Source organism: Papaver somniferum, chromosome 6, assembly GCF_003573695.1.
Source record: "Papaver somniferum cultivar HN1 chromosome 6, ASM357369v1, whole genome shotgun sequence".
NCBI classification, from domain to species: Eukaryota; Viridiplantae; Streptophyta; class Magnoliopsida; order Ranunculales; family Papaveraceae; genus Papaver; species Papaver somniferum.
This window is the reverse complement of record NC_039363.1, coordinates 153,573,720-153,579,719: the sequence shown is the minus strand read 5'-3', so window position 1 is coordinate 153,579,719 and position 6,000 is coordinate 153,573,720. Positions and strand designations below refer to the sequence as shown.

At 37.2% G+C, this 6,000-nt stretch overlaps 1 pseudogene; it reads left to right on the top strand.

Annotated features, from left to right (window-relative positions):
• On the top strand, window positions 1-100 carry LOC113292155 (annotated as a pseudogene).
• The last annotated feature ends 5,900 nt before the right edge of the window (window positions 101-6,000 follow it).

Sequence of the window (6,000 nt, the reverse complement as noted above, 5' to 3'; positions counted from 1 at the left end):
AAACCATGATGAGGACACTGGGATAATAAATCATTGAACCTTTCCAAATACCTATATAAAGATTCTCCCTCTTGTTGTGAAAATGTGCATATTTGCGTCCTAATAGACGATGTTTTGTGCCTAGGGAAAAACTTATTGAAAAACGCAGATGTAAGTTGTTCATATGTCTCAATTGACTCGGAGTCCAAACTATACATCCACGACTTGGCCTTATCTTTTAGGGAAATGGGAATAACCTAAGTTTCAAAGCATCATCATCTAAGCCTCTAATTCTTAGAGTACTACAAATTTCCTCAAAATCCCTAACATGGTAATAAGGGTTTTCATTTTCTTTCCCTAAAAAGATTAGGAGCATCTGTAAGGTCCCAGGTTTCAGTTCATAGGGTGCCTCCGTTTCATCTAACTTAATACACGAAGGACGGGTAGTCCTAGTTGGATTCAACAAAGCTTTCTAAGTTGCCATTTCTAGCGCTATCGGAGCAACAGGGATTCTTTCCTCAGTCAAAGAACGTTCAAAAACAGACTCTTCAAAAGCCGGACTTTCTAGATTAAGGTAATCGAGACGCTTCGAACTACTAGGTTTCTCTTTAACAAATCTACCTAGTGCGTCTCTTTTACGTTCAGGCATACAATAGAATTTTCTAAATTGGAAGGATAGGCAAACACAGATCAAGGCCGACTCAACCAAATCAAACCTATTTATTTCTAGCAAACAAAAAGCATGATGGCTCCACTTAGATTGTTTCTAGACCATCTTCCAATCCTTCAAACGGGAATTCGTTACAATTTAAGCAAACCCCTCTGGAATCAATCCGAGTTAACGTAAGTTGAATAGAGGCGAGGGAAGCTCGGTGGAGCTTTGATACCCAAGGCTTCACCGGTATTACAAGGCGGCGCAGTCACACATTCAACTTACAGAAACCGTCAAGAACTTCGAAGTATGCTTAAAAGAGTAACCAATATTTTTCGAATGACTTTCCTGTTAAGCTCGTTACCCTATCGGTCTCGTTCTAGTCAAAATTTTAGGCTTAGGTTCGCGTAGGTTACGTGTTCCTAAAGCGGGCAAGAAGAGAACGGTGATGAAATCCGAACCCTTATCTTTTATGGCCAGCCCTTGCCCTTTACTAGAAAAATAAATATCCGTATTCAGTCCTCAACATATATGCATACGAAGGAGTCCAGTAACTCGCTGACAGGGGATTCGCGAGTGTTTAGAATCTTACCTCCCGTTCCAGACGGAGGATGAATCGGTTGTAGTCGACTCGGGCCACTGACTCCGATGTCTAGTGTACGAACCCAAGGTGCAGAGACAATATCGTAATTGTCCTCCTTCTCTGCAAACAGTTTATATTTAAAGTACCTTTCCGTAGGGTAATAAAAAAAATAATGTCCCAAAGTCCAAAAGTCCAAAAAAAAAAATTACAAAAATAATAAACCCTAATACAATTTTTTTTTAAATAAAATAAACAAACCCTAAACTAAAATTGTCTAAAATAAAATTGTCTTCTTTTCTGTTCTTTTTGCTTTAATCTTTAGCTCCAAGTCTTTATGAAATCACCAAACTCCTTGGCTCAATTTCTTTATGATCCAGAACCTGTAGACACAAGATAAATACCCAAAAACATAAAAAAAGACAAAAAAATAAATAAAAAAATAAATCTAAAATCCTAAAAACAAGTCCGCCTCGGCGGCGCCAAAAATTGATGTGATTTGTAGATAGTGGTAAAAGTGGTTCGATTCTCAGACTTGTGAAGGATATTAATTAGACTTAAGTCCTAATATTAAAATAGAAAACTCACTAAAAATTATAGCAAACTCAATCAAAGATGATATCAATACTAAAAGAAACACTGAGGCTAAGATTCCACTATTTCCCAAGTTCAAAGTGATTAAACCAATACTTATATTTATGCAATTTTCTTGTTTAATTTGATTCTAAAATATTGCAACAAGTAGATTTTCAAAAGTAATAATTGTAAATACCAAGTATGAAGCATCGAAAGTCTTAAAACTGAGCATACTCCATCAAAATAAATCACAATCACTCAAATAAAAATCATATTCAATAATATTTCAAGGAAAATAATCATATAATTATTGCAAATAAGAAGATAAAAGAGAATATACCACTTTTTGTTGGAAAAATAGCTTCCTCTATCGCCTCAGCAATGGGTTTAGCTCCTCATATTAATCATGATCTCAAAATATGTGTTTGTTGATCAAAAGATGATTAAAAGAGTGAAAAGTAATAACACAAATTGTTTGCAACAGTGTATTGGTGTTGCAAAACAGTTGTTACAATGGAACTGTTACAGAAAAACTGTTGCTTTATCGCTGATTTAAGACTGCCCTGAAATAAGACTGCCCTGAACAGCTTAATGTCTTCAGCTGTTAAACAGCGAAACTTTTCTGCGACTGTCTAACGAGGGTCAATGTTCTTCAGTTGTTCTTCTTCTTCAACAGCAGCAGCAGCAGAAACAGAGTTTGGTAAAGCTCTGATTTCTTCTTCTCTGGCTCTCCTTAGGTTCCCAAACTCTTGACACCTCTTATATATGACCCAAGACATCTATTTATATCAAAAATACCGATTATATCTCTCCCAAATCTTCCAAAATCTCTTTCCTTCTCTTCACAGCCAAGTTGCGACAATTTCTTGTTTTAGGATTTCTACGTGTTTCTGAGCTTTCCTTTTTATTCTAAACTCTTCCTTAGATAGATACAAATCTTTGGGAAGGTTTACAGCGTTTTAATCACTCTAAAATTCCCTAAAACAGGTCACACACGTGACTTTCCATATTTTCTTGTTGTGAGAAAATCCGTCGTTTGAGCCCATTATAATCAATTTAAACACCCATATCAGATTCCTAGACCCATAAGGAGTCTATCCTATGAAAATCAGAGGTTTAATCGACCTCAAACTCCTCCAAATCACGATCACCAAAACAGTTCTTTAACTGCACTATTTTCCCGCCAATTTTCTGGTTTTTTGAATGTTGAAGATGGTTGCCCCTTATCCAGAGTAGGGGTGCGATTAGCAGATGCCTGGAAATGGGATGCCTACCCCTTATCCAAAGTGAGAGTCCGAATAGAAAATGTCCTCCGGGTGCTTTTTGACAACTTTTCGAGCCAATTTTTTCCAAAAATGTTTATTAGCCAAAAATACCTACAAATAAATAAAACACCATAATAAGTACAAAAATGAGCCCCAACAATATATAGAATCGAGACAAATCGGACACAAAAATGTGTCTATCAAAGTCTATATGTGAGCCGGCATAATGTCTCCCGTCAATACAGAATCGAATAATTGCTCGAGGAGACACCAATTTTCTCTGGGTAATGTCCATGGGATCTATAAGAAGACGAAACGCCGGACCTGGGGGACGTTTCTTAGGCATATATTAGACCATAAAAAATTCATCAACAACGTTTGGAATGTTCTTTGGTCCAACTCTTTCCTCTTCTTCTTCTTCTTCTTCTTCGTCAATAGAAGTCCCATCTACAGAAGCACCATTATATGAAGTTGTGTCTGTGGAAACATCATCCCTGGAATCATCGTCCCTGGAAGCATCATCCCTGGGAGCATCGTCTTTGGAGGTGCCATCATGAGAATCAGTCATCTTTGCAAAATTTTCTGAGCATGCCATATTTTATTTCAACGCATTATTCAACAAAACAACGGATCATGGAATGAAAATGCACATCTACAAAAATGGTAACACTTTAGCTCTTACCTGTTTATAGTTTCACTAGATATAGTGATTACAACGCAAAATCCTCAGAATTTGTTCATCTCTTGAAACCTGCAGAGACGAATAAAATTCATTAGTTGAAATCATAACATGATTTTCATAAAACTACGAGTAATTCAAGAAGCTCCTGTAATATGAACTATCCACATATTTTAACCCTCCACTAGGTGAACATTCATTGGTTTTGTGCATACACTAATAAATCACAAAACCCACACAACTAACATTTTACCAAAAATTATTTACATCTAACAATTACTGGAAATCCAGATTTGAGTTTACATAAATTTTGAGTCATAAAATAATAAATGTGTGCAAATCACGTAAACAAAATTTTGTTTTGTGAGTAGATAACTCACGCACCTTTTTTTCGAAAAAAAAAATCGTGAGCTAATAACTCGCGTAAATAAAAAAAAAATCTTTTTCGCTCAAACGAGCGTTTATTCGTCAAAGTGGATCTTTTTAAATCCTACATAAGTCCACATATTCCAACATAAATTTTGTTTTCATGAAAGTTTACGAACAAAATTTTATTAGACACATTTCTATTTTAAAAAATTCTCTAATGATAGGGATTATTGTGTACTACTTTATCTAGCGAACGAGCATACGTTCCCAATAAATATTCATGCTTTGAAAATAAAATTTTGGTTTTCATGAAAGTTCATAAAAAAAATTTGCTACTGGACCAGGTCTATTTTCAAAATATATACGTGTCTTTATCATACTACGGATTATCGTTCGATCCCTAAACCGACAGACAGACTAACTATTGTTTTCTAAAATAAATTTCCATAGAACGTACGCATGCATGCACATGGAATTTTGTTTTGAACAACTCATGAAAAAACTAACAACACCAAAAAAAGGGTTTCGGCTTACCTTGGTCGGCGCCGACCGGAATTCTGCCGGCGGTAGAGTGATGGTCGGTGCCGGTGAGCGTCAATATTTTTTTCTCTCTCACGGGCGTGAGATGAAGAGAAGGTGGTCGGTTAGCTTAAAGAAAACAAAATAATTAGGGTCTCTTCCCTTTTATATATATTTTATTTCCAAAACCTAAAAAACATTTGTTTCCTTTTTTGGGAATGGGCCCGCAAACGCTAAACCGACCAAAACTAGACGTTTGACCGTCCAAATCAGCAGTGCCTCGTATCTCCGTGACCATGGAACGACACTCTATCATCCTTACCTATGGTTTGCTCGTACATGACATCATTGGAGCAAATCAGGAATTCTGAAAACGCCTTTGTACGACTAAGTCCGACTACTTATCTCGTTTAACTGGAAAATCACCATCTAATGCTTACTGCGGAACATGACTGTCCCTCACTAAGCAGGGGACTTAATGTTGATGGTGGATTTTCACCAAGGGCTAAAATCGTAAAATCATAATACTGCATGTTTCTGACTCGGCTTCAGGAACGCATGTGACGATCTGTGTTTTTACGATCCGTGAACCGTTTTCATGATCTTTGATCGAGTACCTCTCAGAGCAACGATGAATATGTTTCTCGAAGGGCCTCCCACTTGCTGAGCGTTCGATGCTATGCATTTCATCGTGCCTCTCTATGTAGAAGAAAGATTGGGCGGTCCTCCATACATAATTGTTTGTTGAGAGGGAAAAACGCCTTCAGGACGTCGGTGACACTCGTTGTTCCCTGACTACATAGAGAGACCTTCCTCTACATAGAAGAACGATTGGGCGGTCCTCCATACATAATTGTTTGTTGAGAGGGCAAAACGCCTTCAGGACGTCGACAACACTCATTCGTTGTTCCCTGACTATGTAGAGAGACCGTGTATAGATTCAGGCGGCTCTACGTACATAATTGTTTGTTGAGTGGGAAAACACCTTCAGGACATTAACAACGCTGCACGTTTTTCCCTGACTATGCACATTTCAGAATGAGTATGATTCTTCAACTATCTCATATCTCGATTCTACAATAGATTAATTCTACCATGACATTCACCGACTGAATACCTAGAAGATAATCTATTCTATCTTATTACTCTGTTCCAAGGCTGATCCCCAGCTGCCATGGATTAATAATATATAATCACTTTATCTCATTACCGTTCCCTGAATTACCCGACTGGATTTCATGGATTAGTAATAGATGATCAACTCATTTTATTACTCTGTTTCATGAATCATTCCCAGCAGAATTTCATGAGTTAGTAATAAACACTCCACAATCGCGCTTCTGAGCCAACATCGAGTAAGTCCCGAGAAAATCGTGCAAGT